General features: G+C 41.1%; 1 long non-coding RNA gene across 1 annotated transcript in view; it reads left to right on the forward strand.

The window, feature by feature from the left end:
* The window catches only part of LOC102263959, a 19975-nt gene extending 5340 nt beyond the window's left edge, over positions 1–14635 (forward strand). Inside the window, exons 2-3 of the long non-coding RNA XR_314200.2 lie at positions 4104–4159; positions 14528–14635. This is a non-coding gene — a long non-coding RNA (uncharacterized LOC102263959). The remainder of the gene's footprint in view (positions 1–4103; positions 4160–14527) is intronic.
* The last annotated feature ends 1608 nt before the right edge of the window (positions 14636–16243 follow it).

Genomic DNA, 16243 nt, shown 5'->3' on the forward strand with positions numbered 1-16243 from the left:
CAGACCAAACCTGGGTTCAGCAACCTCAGTACTTGGGTTCTGGCTAGGAAAGAATTCAGAGCAAGATGCAAACTGTGAGAGAACATTTATTGGGTAGATTACAGAGGCAGAAGCAGTAATTCCTAGAGGAAATGGGCTTAGGAAACAAGGAGGTAAAGGAAGGGCCCTTGGAGCTTGGGGGTGGGGAAGCTAGTGGTAATGTGCCTGGGGGTGGGGGAGGGGGAAAGGAAAGGGGAAGGAATGGGGGTGCTCTCTGGAGGGAGAGGGGGGATTTTAAGGGCAGAGATTCCAGGGGAGGTTACCGGGAAAGATCTTAATAGAATATTCAGCAGTTTTTCAGGTGTGTCCCTTCAGGGTCTGGGTCTCCACTGATTGATCGACAGGCAAGGGGTCCACGAAGCTGGTCCTAACGTCAGCCCTCGCTGGTTTGTTGCTTATCTGGACCTGGAGCTGAACTGCAACTGAGGCCTAAATGTTATCACTCGGGAGGAAAGGTCGGGGGTCCGAGCATCTTGTGGGCTTCTTCGGAAGGAAGCTGCCCTGTGAAAGCCCCTTCTCAGGGGACAGCAATGGGCCGCCACATTTATCACATCAGACTCTGACTCTCCCCGCATCCTTGGGGCTCAAGTGACTGAGTGGGGTTTCAGCATCTGAGGCAGGGCTATATCCGGTGTGAATAGATTAAGCCATTCAGATTATTTTCATTATTTGCCCTCAAAAATAATTGAGAGAGTTAAGAGTGAGACATAAAAAATAAAATTAAAAATGAAGAAATTCCCTGTCAAGCCACAGAGTAGAATGTATTTACAATACATGTCACCCAAACGGACTTACATATGGAATACACACACACACACACACACACACACACACACACACACACACACACAGGCTGGGACAAAAGTAGTTTATAGTTGTTTGTATGGAAAATAATACAATAATTCATGCATAATAATACAAGAATAAACCCTGTGTTTCACAACTGTAACCTACTTTTGCCCTGCCCTTTATAGGAGAAAAAATCAGACAACATGATAGTCAAAAGATTTGCGTAGCTACTTCCCAGAAGAATATATTCTACATCGAGTGGCCATAGACTGTATTGTCCAAACTGGGACTACTTTTGAGGGTGAAAGGGGGCCCTACCCATAATTATCCCAGAACAACAGGAGTGAGCCAGGCTGACCTAACCTGAGACCCACCTTCGTATGGTAATGGCTTTTGTCATAAAAGCAAAAATCCTCTTCGGATTTCTTTTGATGAGCCAAAACCAGTACTAATGTAGGTCTTTTGAAAAAGCCAGTGGCATAACTTTCAGAAAGTGGGGGACCCCTGCATTGACCTTCTGATGATGTTTCAGAAGGAGGATCAAAACTGGCATGAGTTTCTTTTTTCCTTCTTCACAATTTCATGTGTAGAAAATTTGTTCTTACTCTAGATCTTAGCCACCTCAGCATATTGTTCTTCTTTCTTTATAAGTCAAGATCTTTCATCTTTTCATTTTAAAGGAAGCACTTTGTGGCTTCTCTTGGGCATAACTGAGTTCCAGCATCACTATTCTTGCACTTTGGGTCCATCATTAAGTAAAATCGGGGTGACTTGGACACAAGCACTGTGACACTGTGACAGCTGATCTGATAACAATGACAGCAGTGAGCGTCTACAGTGTGGCAAAGGGATGATTCCCATTCCAGGCAGGACGGAGTGGGACTCACAAGATTTCATCATGTTACTCAGAGCAGTGTTCAATTTAAAGCTTACAAATGTTTATTTCTGAAATTTTCATTTAATATTTTTGGATCTTGCTTAATGACGGAAAGCAAAACCACGGATAAGGAGGACTATTAGAATCAGTTATTTCTCCAGTGGGAGTGAAAAAGCTTACATAGAATGAAATATCAGGCTGAGCCCTGAAGAATGTCCTCTAGTTTACTGAGAGACAATGAAGGACATTCCAGGTGAAGAGAGCACCATGGGGAAAATTGGGGGCATGTAAGTGAATGCATAATTTGTTCACTCTTCTCTTACGCAACCCAGCCAATTAAAAGTGGGAAAAATGCGGCTGACCCACAGACCACAAAGTAAATACCTTACTGGTCTCCAGAATCAGCTGATCAATTCTGTCCACACGAAGTGAAAAGGGATGGAGAATTATCCAGATGCTACATGCCACGAGATAAACAAAAGTAGCTGAGGATTAAGTATCCCAGCTTCCTGATCTTCCCAGATAGACTTCGGATTGAGTTTCCCAGAGGGACCGCCACAGAAGCCACGCGGAGTGAGAGCAGGGAGGAAAGCAATGTCCCAGGGGCTCCAAACCTGATGTAACCAGAACTGCTCCTCTTTTATCTGTTTCCTGAATTAGCGTTTTCTGTTTAAGATTTTACTCAGAAAGTCATTTTCCATGTGACAGGGCAGTTATTCTACTTTTTAAAAAATAAAGTTTTTAAATGACTGATCTATAGAGTGCAAATTCACAGAATAATCATACAGCCATTTATTGCACTCTGTGGAGACACAATTTAATCGCTGTTAAGTAAAAAGAAAAATTGATTGATTTTTATTCCTTTGAAATTATAATCTACCTGACATATCTAGTCTATAGTGAAGTAACACCTACGTCTGATTTTTAAGAGAAGGAAGACATCTATCACAGTGGTCTCAGAGATGAAGGAGCTTGTCCAAGCGCTGATCTTGCTTACCTCTCCTCACTCTCACATCCTGTACTGAGGGGTGGAGGGGGGCTTGTACTTTGCTCTGGGAACCATGAGCCCCTTCAAACCTGTCTCTGGGTTGCCATGCTGTTTTGGTGCCTGGGTGTAAGGAATAAAACATGATCTCATACTCCGCTCTCAGATTTCCCCATTTAGTCTCACTTCGTGACTTTATTTGCATGTATTTACATTCTTTATTTCATTTATAAAATAAGTCGAGAGATTTTATAGGCCCACTTAATGTGCTAGCATGCAGGATGCCCAGCCATTTCTAGGTAGTTTATATATTCAAGTGATTCATTTCCTCTGTTCTGTCCTTCAACTCTCCTAGGGCCACAATTCTTCTTCCAGCAAATGGAATTTTATAGTTTTTAGCAAAGCAATTTCATAAGTTCCTGAAGCAATAGATGTATGTGTGTATATGTAATTAAAATTGACCAGATACATATATATGTGTTTGTATACAAATATGATTTTACATATTACATATTCTATATTAGATATATGTATAATTTAACTATATCACCTGTAAATAAAAGACAGCAATCGTCAAGACCACCCGCCCCCGCCCCTTACTTACTAGTTGTAAGACCTTAGGTTCCTGGACTGTAAAGTAGGAGTAGGTGTTATATAAATCATATTGACAGAGTTTGTATAAAGATGCATCATATTTGTATGATAGGATAGCATGCTATAATTGATCTTCATTTCCTGCCATTGTTCTTCCATGGCTTTGACCATGAACTGAGAAAATTAATTTTAATTAACTGTCGTTGGAACTGTTATATCCAGGTGAGCACTGTTTTTCCACATGACTACCCTGGGAACCAGAAATTTATTTCAGTTGTCTTTGTTTGTGCAAAAAAAAGTTATTGGCTACCACTGTCTGGTATAGAATGAGTGAAAAATAGCATATGGTATATTCCTAAAGTACCTGGAGAGGAATGTAGTATAGGACAAAGGCATCAGTTCTCCAGCCATAATTGCCAGAGTCTGAATCCTGGTTTGGCCATTTGCTAGCTGTGTGACCTTGGGAAAGTTATTTCACCTCTCTGAAATAACTCTCTGAAATAACTCTCTGAAACAACTCTCACCTCTTTTGCTATCAAATTAAGGTAATAATAGAAACTATTATTGTGAGAGTTTATGAGTTTAAACCACTGGGCCTGGCACATAATACACATTACACAAATAATAGCTCTTAGTTTTATCCCCTTGAGAAGATGATATTGAGACATGTGCTAAACATGAGGGAGAGACTTCAAAATAGTAAAAGAATGGATAAATGAGTGGCCTGTATTCCACTCCAGACACTATTCTATCCTTACATTCAGTTTTTACCAGTGGGCAAGCTAACCATCTGTTTTTCTCTCTCTCTGCTCATTTCAGCTCATCCACGGCAGTGGCCATGAACATGACCCCACAAAAAAGCAGTCAACATAAAGGTACTTTTTAAGTGATAATTTAAGTGTATGAAAACAGCTAGTTTTCAAACATCGCTGATAGGCATATAAACTGATGGAGGAAGTGCTCTTCTCTGAACTTATCCCATAAAATAGTCATAAGTATATACCGGAATTTACATAAAGGACACTCACCTTCTCTAAGGGGAATAGGACTTGGGTCCTGCTGAAGCCTGAGGGCTACCATTTATTGAATACCTGCCAAAAAGGTAAGGATGCTCAATGTACATTTTACCGTTGACATATCACAAAAGCTCGGCAAGGAAGGTTTAATATCTGCGTTTTAAAGATAAGTAAACCAGAAAACACAGTGGTTGACTTATTTTCCCATAGTTGTCCCCTGGTAAGTGAAAGAGCATGAACTTGAATCCAGGTCTGTGTGATACCAAAGCTGTGCTCATTCTAATATGCCAATTACTGTTATCAGCATCCCAACCCCATGACTCTATGAGCCAATGATTCTGGGACTATCCCTCTACTATTCACAGATGTCCCTATCTCCCAATCATCTGGAAGTCAACCCTTTAAAAAACCCTCAGACAAGGGCAAGTAGGTTATTGAAGCTCATCTGCCTATTTTCTCAGCTCCACTCTTTCCCTTCCTTGGAACCACACTTTTTGGGCTCCTCTGCCCACTAGCTTCTCAGTAGTTCTGTCTGGTGGAAAACAGTGGCAAGAAATCTGGAAGTTAGAAAAAGGGAGAGATCAGAATATTTCTGTTCCTCCCCACTTTGAGAGGTAACTCCAGTGCCTCTGTAGTCCATCATCCTCCAGGCAACACCCTGCCCTTGACACCAGTGCCTGCTACCTAGTCCCTCCTCCAAAATTCCAGCTCCTGACAATGGAGCACTGGCTCTTGGGTCCTGGCTATACTCTGTCCTCCCTTAGTCTGAGCCCTTAGACTGATGGCGATTTCCTACAATTATGAATCTCCAAGTTGTCTCACCTTCCTGCTTCCCACTCCCCACCGACCTCTTTGACCAGACCCTGCAATTGACTACCTGGTATGGTCCTGTTTTCCTGCCTGACTGCCAACAGATACAGAATGACAGAATGATAGTTATGACGTAGGTAGTTTTCTGGGGGCTCTGACACAGATTTTCCCAGAAACTACAGAATTGATGCCAAAGAAGGAAGAGCACTGGGCTCGGTAGAAATCTAGAGACTGGTTTCAAGTTCCTGCTGGGACTTTGAGCACATCATTTGTCCCCTCTGGGTCTTGGTTTCCTCATCCAGAAAATGGACACATGGACACTTTCAAGTCTTAGAGATTAAATTTCCTGCCCTGGGTCTGTAGTTTTCCAAGGCATCACTGAACCTTTGCAAGCAGTGCCTGCACTGCCCTCATTAACCTCTGAGACCTTCAGCATAACAGATTGGGGGGGCCCTCCACTCCTGGTCTCCATGGTGCAAGTGGTCTTTCTCCTGCCATTTCCTTCCTACCCAAAGCCCAGGCCCTGTGCCCTGCAATAGAACTCATGTAATATAACTCACTAGCTCATTGTGAACAGTGGGGACCAGTGATTTTGCCCTGAAGATTTTCACTCAGAATTCTAACTTGGCATGGTAATTAGCAGGCACGTACCTTGCTGTTGCTCACTTGGGAGCAGACTGACTGGAATATCATAGGCAGCTGCTCCTACCGAAGGCCACAGGCACGCAAGCCCAGCAGACATCGTTATTAGCATGCGGAACAGTCAGCTGTTCTAAAGCCATAAAGCCCCACTTCAGTGTCTTAGAAACCTCCTGTGAGCCCCTGGCCTGACCCACTAGCTAGAAAGAGGCCCAGTCAGGGAACTGCCCTTGAGAAAGACCCCGGAGAACAGAGCCTCAATCTATTTTTTAAGCCATGCTCTCCTTCAAAAACCTCTCTTTTCCTTTCTAATCCAACACTGCGAATTAAATTATGAAGTGGATAAAGCCAATGCAAATATGTTACGTGGTTATTGTGGATTTTTTCATAAAACAAATCAAAGCAATGATGTGCTTTTTCACAGTTGGTGATCCCTGTCTCCCAGGGGGTAGGCTACATTTCCCCAGGGGTAACTTCATCACCCCCACCCATGCATGGTTGGAAATCACTGGTCTGGAAGGAAAGGAATATATCTTTCAGCATAAAAGAGACGTGCCCGCGCCCCCTCGAGCTTTCTCGATTTAGATGCACAAAGGAACCCTGAGGCAGTGGAGACAACTCAGGCTCAGGTGGTGGGCACACCTGGGTCCAAGTTGCAATCTGAAGAAATAGCAAACCCCACCGAATGGGTTTGTTGTGAGGATTGAATGAGACGGTGAACTGATACATGAGGTCAATAACACGTAGAGGCTTTTTCTACCTGACGGGGCTGTGTCAAGTATTTTACAAGCTCACCTACTGCTCACAGTGACCCCACATGAGAGGTACGCTATCCCAGTTTACAGAAGGGAAAACTGAGGCTCAAGAAATTAAGTCTCTTACCCAGAGTTCTCAAGTTATTAAATGACCAAGAAGGGAATTAGACCAAGATCTGTCACACCCATGAACAGTGTTTTGGACCATGTGTTACATGCATGTTAGCGTCCTTCCCTCTGTTGGCAAAACTACTTATGCTGACACCCACCATGATGCCATTATTTCTATAAGAGCAGTTACATTAGTGTCACAGGCAGCCATAACAAAATACCATGGATGGGGTGCCTTCAACAACAGAAGTTTCTTTTCTCATGTTCTGGAGGCTAGAAGTCTGAGATGAAGGTTCCAGCCAGCTTTGTTTCTGGGGAGAGCTGTCTTCCTGGCTTACAGACAGACACCTTTTTGCTGTGTCTTCGTGGGAAGAGAGTGCGAGCAGTGGTCCTTTTTCCTATAAAGACACTAATCCTATCAGATCATTTAACCTTAATTACTTCCTTTGAGTCCCCAGCCACACTGGGGGTTAGGACTTCAACTTACGAATTTGCAGGAGAGGCACACGCATTCAGTCCATAAAGGCAAGAATATTGGATTAGTTCACCATTCTATCCCCTATGCTTAGAACTGTCTGACACAGAGTTGATTGACACTCAGAAAATATTGACGAAATAAGTGAATGAGTTAATAAATGAATGAACACAAAATAAACTTGAATTAATATAAGACACTGATTCTAAACCTTTTCACCAGCAGGAATTCATTTTATTAATTTCTTCCCATGGGCCTGGCGCTTTGATAAATTTTGTCTTCCAAGCTGAGACTAGTAACAAATTGGTTTTTCCCATGTTTAATTAATCAAAGACAGATAAATTGCTAACCAGTACTTCTAATCAGCATGAAATATGTAAGCACTGTAACTTAGCTTGAGGTATTTAATTCCAGGCTAACACAGATACAATAACCTGTTGGCTTAGGTGTCCTTACTGCAAGCAAATGAACAATGAATTACTCCTAAGACTTCAAATTCAAAACTAACTTATGAATCTGTAGGTATCTGGGGAGCCCATTTGGGGAAACACTCCCCTAGTGTGAGCCATATTATACAACAGAGTGCATCTTATGAAGATTTGGGTTCCAATGTAAGCAATTAAGAAAACACATGCATTTGGTCAAAATTATCTTTGAAAATGCATTAAATAACCCAGATTCAAGGTTTTGCATATGCAGTCTTCTGTAAAAATAAGTGTCTATAAATTTGCAGTGTGTATTAATATGCAGCACATGACCAAGTATATTTGTGCTTACCGAAATTGACTATTGTGTTATATAATTATGTATAATTGAATATTCAGGATGCATGTATGATTGAATTGAAAGTTAGAAGTGCATGGGACATGACTCCATCATAATATTTTTCATATATACACAATAATGCACATAAATATTTAGATTATAAAGAATAATTAAATAAACACCAATGTACTTTCAGCCAGGTCGAAGCAATAGGACATTGCCAAGAATTTTTTATTTCTATATTGCCCTCCCTACTAGCATTCCTCCATCTACCCTACCCTAGCTTAACACTGTCCTGCATTTTGCTTTGTTTTCCAGCTTCACCACATGCTTGCATTACCAAACAATACATTGCTTAGTTTTGCTTGTATTTGAGCTTTATGTAAATGGTATCATATGGTATGTGTTCATGTGATTTACATTATATAAATATGTTTTCCCCTAACATTATGCTTCTGTGTCTGTGCACGTGGCTGTAGTTCATTCATTTCACTGCTCTATAGGAAGTAATTTTTCAACTTATGGTGTTCCTTTTCCTGAGTGTAGTTATTTTTATCTAATTTACTCATAAAATGCATCAACATGAAAAAACACACGCAGTAATTACTACAACCAACAACCCCTCATCTAGTGTCATTAATAAAATAAAAGTTTTATGTTCTACTCACATCAAAGTCGAAAGCAAGTGGGCAACCCTACTGGACTGCTCTCCTCCAAGAAGTAACTCAGGGATCTAGGCTCCTTCCATATGTGACACCAAGATCTTTAACATTGACTTCTGGTAGCCATGGGGGAAAAGATAGAACCAGAAAGGTCTCTCGGGGTGCAAGGCTGGCTGAGAAATGCCTCCTGTGTGCCCAGAAAAGGACCTGAAGTTGCTGAACAGTGCCATGGTCTTTAAATGTATAAGAGGATTAGAGATGGGCTTGAACAGACTTTAAAAGCTATCTAATCTAACTTTCCTTATTTTATCATTGAGTTAGTATTTTCTAGCACCCACTATATGCCAGGCAATGGTCAAGTGACCTCTGTAGCATCTTGGATGAGGAAGTGCCCATTCTCTGCTTGAACACGTCCCAAGTCAGGGAGCTCACTGGCCCCAAGGAAGCAACTCTCACATTTGCACATCAGATAGACCGATTGCTATTCACGATGCACATATCCAGCAGGTCCAAGGAATGACATGCGCAGGGTGTGTCTGTGCTTGTGCCTAACTACAGAGGACCCAGGATGACCCACAGGCCAGATTTGTTGAAGGGGTCACCAATGCTGAAGTCATCTATGATGATGACAGTTATTCTATATTATGAACATGACACCCCACTGTGACTTTTCCTTTTCGTTCATGTTCCAACTAATTGTCATATAGTGTTTTCCAAATTTTGGATATATTAGATGTCTCCAAATCCCAAAATAGTTGAGCCAGCTGGGTTTTGCCTTAACACAACTGTTCCCCAGTTTTTTTCTGTACCCTGCCGCACAGACACACACACACACAGACATGTGCACATGCATACTGAGACCAATATATTAGTTCAGCTCTTTACTTTTTAAGATTTCATAGCATTTCCAGTACCTAGCAACCTAGCACAAACACATCATTTCTCTAACATGGATATTCCCAAGAGGTACGCTTGATAATGTCAACAACTCTGTAAAAAACAGGGATTTTCATAGGAACACAGGCTCAGATGTTAAGGCAGGGCTCAGGTTTTCAAAAGAAGCACCAGCACAAATAAATCTCACTCCCAAAAAGTAATGCTGCAACTTTTCTCCACTCAAACGTACTTTGAACTCAGTGATTTTTTATCCCTGTGACTTATCTCTTCTGTTGCCCTTGAGTTTGGTTAGTTGAACTATGAAATCAAATGACCATTTTGCTTCTGTATGTATATGTCTGCATCTCATGGAAACATTTTAGGGTAAACAGCTTAAATTCAGATGTACTAGTTCAGTTTAGGTTAGAGGTTGGCAAACTTTTTCTGTAAAGGGCTAGATAGTAAATATTTTAGGTTTTGTGGGCCGTTATGTTCTCTGTTGCAAGCACTCAACTGTGCTGTGATAGCGTGAAATCAGCCATCTCATCTGAAGCTTGACTGGGAAGGATCTGTTTCCAAGGGTATGTAGACTATTGGCCCAATTTAGTTCATTGCAGTTGTAGGACTAAGAACATCAGTTACTTGCTGATTGTTGTCTGGGGACCACCCTCATCTCCTAGAGGCTACTCATAGCTTCTCTCCACCCGGGTTTCCCATCATGGTGCTTGCTTCTTCAACACCAGCAAAGGACCAGAGGCTCCAGCGAGATGGACCCTACAGTTTTATGTAATTAATCACATCCATGTTGTCATGACTATCCCATCTCAGCCCTATGTGGTTGGTTAGAAGCAAGTCACAAGTCCTATCCACACTCAAGGGGAGGAGAATACACAAAGGCAACCCCAGAGATACGGATCTTGGAAACCTCTGAAGAGTCTGTCCAGCATCCAGGGGATGGTGGCAGATCACCATGGGGAAGAAGTAGTGATGATATGTGGTTGTGGCAAACAGTAGGAGATTTTAAAATGTCAGCCTACAGTTTGCCATAAGTTATCTACTTCTGTCATTGACCGGATAAACTAGTGAGTGAAGTGACAGATTCAAGCCAGGGGCTTGGAAGTCTTAAAGTTGTACACTTAATATTCGTGTACTTTAGATATGTTCTAATGCAATAAAATTGTTCTGGGGTTTTTCCCTTTAAGTGGGCATCATTTCTTTTTTTCCCATGACTAGTATGCTGGTTGTGTAACCAATTTTTAACACTATTAGAGGCCTGATTATTTTTCCTTGTTGTTTTAAATAACAAAAGGAATGCTAATTTAATTCCTACTCAACCAAACGAAACAAAAATCCCAATTTTAACATATCTTTGCCCCCTGAAGAAACTGAAAAAGTCAAGCATTCATTTTAATGCTTGATCTCTGCAATAAGCTGACAAACAAATGACATATTTTGATTGAATTTATCAAATGTTATTATTTTTTGCTACCAGCTATGTGGGGGTAATTATAGCGCTCTAATTCAGTAAACACTTTCTGATGTAAACAACTGTGGAAATTGCATTTTTGAATGCTCCAACTGTGCTCACAACATAATCAGAAGCAGTAATTTATTATTCAGACTAATAATTAGAAGTAATTAACTACTAGAAGCAATTAGAAATAGTAATTTCTTTCTTAACATATTGTAATGAGCTGCTTTTTGAATGCATGTTTGAATATTTAGCAACCAGTAATTACTTTTGGAGGAAAGAAAGAAATGAGGCTGGTTAGTTAACAACCCTGGGTGCCTGGCACATGGGTATGTCTGGCCGTTAATGTGGAGGTTTGACAAGTCACTGTGCAGAATCCTTCTGGAAATGAGAGTTCTATGACACACTTGGAATGACACTACCTCAGGATTCCATATTTATTCCAGCATCGAGTGCATATACATTGGGTGTCTGCTAGGTATTATGTCATCTGTGCTAGGCACTGGTGACATAAAAGTGAATGCTATAGTTACAGTTGCTCCTCGAAGGTAGTCACACTTTAGAGAAATTTTCATTTTTTATTTTTAAAAATGCAGATTCCCTTGGCCCTCCCCAGACCCATTGTCTCAAAATTTTCTGGAGGTGGGACCCAGTAATTTGCATTTGTAAAAGATATCCAGTGATCCTTTTGTCTATAAAGTTAGAAAACTACTGAACTAGAACATTGCAAAACTGTTTATTCACCTGGTAACAGAAAATGAGAATAGCAGCTGAATGCAGGACAAACTAAATTTTCTTAATATAATGATTTTCACAGTAAGTGTATGACTTAGAGCCTTTGGAGAAGATCTAATCAATAGAGACAAGTGTTGGGTGAGGACTGAATTTGGCTGTGGGAACATTAAGTTTCTACTGTGGAGATCACTTGGGGAAATCATTGAAATTCTGAGCCTCAGTTTCTTCCTCTAAAAATGATGAAACTAATTCCTCCCTTGCAAGGTTGTCTTAAGCATTAAATAGAATTCAGGATGGAACTTGGAAGAAGGTACAACTCTATGCATAGAAAAGCTATGTGCCTTTGGTTTGATGTGTGTTTTTGTGAGTTCTCATCCATGCTTCACCTCTAGCGCAGGATGCCAGCTATTTGTAAACATCAAAATCAAGTCCATGACCATGAGGTCTTCACAAGTTGAGTTCTCAATGCCCTCAGAGGCTGGTTACCTATTTAATTTTGTTGCCCCCTCTTCCACCCCCCAAAAAATGGCTGCAGGATATCAAGCTAATTGCTGCCAGGAGGGAACACAGGTTAGGCCAGTGGTTCTTAACCTTCTGGCCCTTTAAATACAGTTTCTCATGTTGTGACCCAACCATAAAATTATTTTCGTTGCTACTTCATAACTGTAATGTTGCTACTGTTATGAATCGTAATGTAAATATCTGATATGCAGGATGGTCTTAGGCGACCCCTGTGAAAGGGTCATTCAACCGCCAAAGGGGTCCCGACCCACTGGTTGAGAACCGCTGGGTTAGGCCATGTAGACTTTCTCTCTTCATTCCTCAGTATCCCAATTTTTTTCTGTTGGCTCCAAAGCTAAGCATCTCTCTCTCCTGTCCAACCCCCCCCCCCAAAAAAAAACAAATTATTCTCTGAAAAGCAAAAGTTATCTTTATGTATTTTTTAATGATATGCTAACACATAGTTCTTATAAAGTCTTTTTTTTTTAATTATCTTGCCCTCCAGGGGTCCTCAAACTATGGCCCACGGGCCACATGTGGCCCACCGAAAACATTTATCCGGCCCTCCGGGTGTTTTTGCCGCCGCTGTGTGCATAGGAATTTGTTCATAGTTTTTTTTTAAACTATAGTCCGGCCCTCCAACGGTCTGAGGGACAGTGAACTGGCCCCCTGTTTAAAAAGTTTGAGGACAAAACCCCTAGACCATTTCATTGTTGTAATATTTACTGGACTTCTAAACACACATGAGGTTGGCTCTACTGTAAAAAAAAAAACAAAACCCTTAATTAACTGAATAATTTCATCACTTCATCCTGGCTTGGACTGGCTTTCACTTCCGTTTCATCTAGCCAGTGTTTCTTCTCGTCCTGAAAGTACCTGTATGTCAAATGCATTTTTATGGCCAATCAGCAAGCATTTATCCATAACGAATCTTGCTTCTGAGAATAGTTGAGTTATTTCACCCAAAAATTCTATTTGTCCTCTTCCTCTGTCTTTTCTTGGCACTACAAATGGGTTTAATTCCACTATAAATGAGTTTAATTCCACTATGAATGAGTTTAATTCCACTACGAATGAGTTTGACTAGTTTCCTAGGAAGGCAGGTTAAACCACCCACATGTGGTTATATGGATCTTATGGAGCAGAGTCTTGTGAACCTAAAGATGAAAGAGCAGGGGGAGCAAAAGGAAAGGTCTTGCCTATACCAAGCACCTTCAACATGCCAAGCACTAGTCTAAGCATATTAGACTTATTTCCTCATTAATTTAAACTCTGCTTTACACCCCCAGACCTCACAGGCTTCAATCTTAATCTCTCATAGCAGGTCCCCACCTTTGGCTGCACTTACAGTGGAAATTCCATTTTGCTGGACAATTCATCTGAGGAATCACAGAGCAAGGGGTGTATTTTTTAAGAACACAAACTGAAGTCTCCATCACTCAAGCCCTAGCAAAGACGTATGCACTGTCACTGGCCCCCCTGAGCAGATACTATGTAAATATATGCCGGAAGGTCAGTTGCATCACATCTTTTTGAATAGTTAAATTGCTGACTTTGCTAGGATGACTCTGACTCCACTCAAAGTCACCCATAGAGCTGAAGGGCCCTTATAGGTTATCTAATCTATTATCCATCTCCCCACTTTAGGCATGAGAAAATTGAGGGCAACCTGGCAAATAGGCAACCCCATAACTTTTCTACTTTCCTCTGCATCTGCAGATACTTAAAGGGGTAGAAAAATTCCCATAAGCCATCATCTAATATTTTTAGGTCTTCTATTTAACCTCCTATTAAAACCTATTTTAATTGTTTATATTGACTTACCTGGTTGTTTCATTGATTCTGGGGACCACTCCATACCTTGTTCTGAGCAGAACTGAGATGCATCTAAAGCACAGCAGCATTCCAACAGCCAGAGAGCAAAACTGGCCTGGCCTGTCCCTTTGCTGAAACCACAGTCATTCGAGCTCAGCCTCAGGGCTTGGCCCTTCACAACACTATTTCCATTCTTCAGGGAAATTCATCGAATACTACTATGCAGAGCTCAGGAGTAAAGAGGAAGCAAAGATTGTGGGCTTCTCTGTGTCTTTACAGTAGAGAAGTTGAGGCCTAAGCTAAGCACATCATTTCCTCATTAATTTAAATGGCAGTACAGAACCCCTGTCATACCTCTTGGGCTTGGGAGCCTATTTTCCAAAAGTTTCCTCATTGAAGGAGAGAGGAGTCACTCACTGCCTGTTTAAGACAAGGGTCATTATGTGTTAGAGAAGAGAAATGTGCTGAAGCTATTTCAAAAGCACCCGGGGGTTCCTTGGGAAGATCTAACATGATGGAAACTCACAGAAAGACGAACACTTAAACTCAGATAGCTCTCCCAGGGCTGGAGCTGAGAAGCTGAGAATTTCAGCTACTCTTTCTGTCTCTCAGTCCACAGGTGGTCTCTCTGAACTCTGCTTCTCGCAGGCACCAGCTATCTTCTCTGGTCACGACCCAGCTCCACACCCAAGGCTCAGCTCCACATGACTCCCAGGTAAGCATTTAATATACTAGCACTGCTGTGTCTCTTCATTCGTGGTACAATGATTTACCTTGGGTTATGTGTCTTTCTCTGGTGCAATCAGCAATGGCTGGAGATGGGTGTTAAAGTACATATGGCAGACAAGTCCAGGGCTTGGGTAGGAACTGATTAAACTAGAAGGGAAGTTGGCATGGAAACTGATTGTTACCCTTGATGCAACAGTATAAGTGGATTTTCTGAGACCTGTCATTATGGTTTCCTCCTCCCCTCTTGCCTCAACTTCTCCTTTTCCTAAAATACCAGAGGATGACAGAATCAGGAGTAGCCCAAAATACGATTTGGAATTTCTCTAAATAAACAATACATTTATGACTCGGAAAAAGAATAGAAATCTGTTTCCCCTAACACATGAGCGTGCGCACAGGTGCATGAGCGCACACATACACACACACACACACACACACACACACACACACACACCCCTCACCTATCCCAACGACTTAGCATATACAAACACATTTGTAAACACTCAACAAATATTCACTGAATGAAAAGTGAATGAATGAATGAACAAATAAAATGTGTATGTTTGTGTAGATGTGAGTTCCTATAGGCAGTAGTATCACAAAGAAACATTTTGCCCATGTGTAATTAACTTGTCATCCTTCCATTAGTGTAAGTGAAAAGCATCATAGAATAAAGAACATGGATTCTAGAGACAGACTTTCTGAGTTGGAGTAGTGTGACCTTGGACAATTTACTTAACTTCCTTGTGCCTCTGGATCTTCATTTAGAGAATGGAGATGAAAATACTAGGATTAGCCAATAACAATGGATGAAATTGAAGCAGTAATAAAAAAAAAAACTCCCAGCAAACAAAAACCCTGGGCTGGACAGCTTCACAAGGGAGTTTTACCGAACATTCAAAGAACTAGCACCTATCCTCCTCAAACTATTCCAAAAAATCCAAAAGGAAGGAACACTTCCAAACTCTTTTTCTGAGGTCAGCATTATCTTAATTCTAAAACCAAATAAAGACACTACAAAGAAAGAGAATTATAGACCAATATCTGTGATAAACATAGATGCTAAAATCCTCAACAAAATATTAGCAAATCAGATCTAGCAATATATTAAAAAGATCATACACCATGATCAAGTGGGATTTATTCCAGGGATGCAAGACTGGTACAATATTTGCAAATCAATGAATGTGATACATCACATTTAAAAAATTGAAAGACAAAAATCACATGATCACATCAATAGACTCAGAAAAAGCATTCAACAAAATCCAACACTCATTTTTTATAAAAACTCTCAGCAAAGTGGAAATAGAAGAATCATATCTCAACATAATAAAAGCCTTACAAATCTACAGCCAACATCATGCTCAATGGGCAGAAAATAAAACCATTTCCCCTAAGAATAGGAGCAAGATACGGATTTCCACTCTCACCATTTTTATTTAACACTAGAGACTCAGTGCATGAATTCATGCATGGGTGGGGTCTGGCCAGCCGGCCCCAATCCAATCGGGCCCAGCCAGCTGGGGGGAGGGGCCTCGGCCAGTTGTCGGGCTGGCCCCGCCCCCTGATCAAACTCCCAGTTGAACTCCCAGTCAA

The sequence above is a fragment of the Myotis brandtii genome, unplaced genomic scaffold, assembly GCF_000412655.1.
Source record: "Myotis brandtii unplaced genomic scaffold, ASM41265v1 scaffold494, whole genome shotgun sequence".
Taxonomy (NCBI): domain Eukaryota; kingdom Metazoa; phylum Chordata; class Mammalia; order Chiroptera; family Vespertilionidae; genus Myotis; species Myotis brandtii.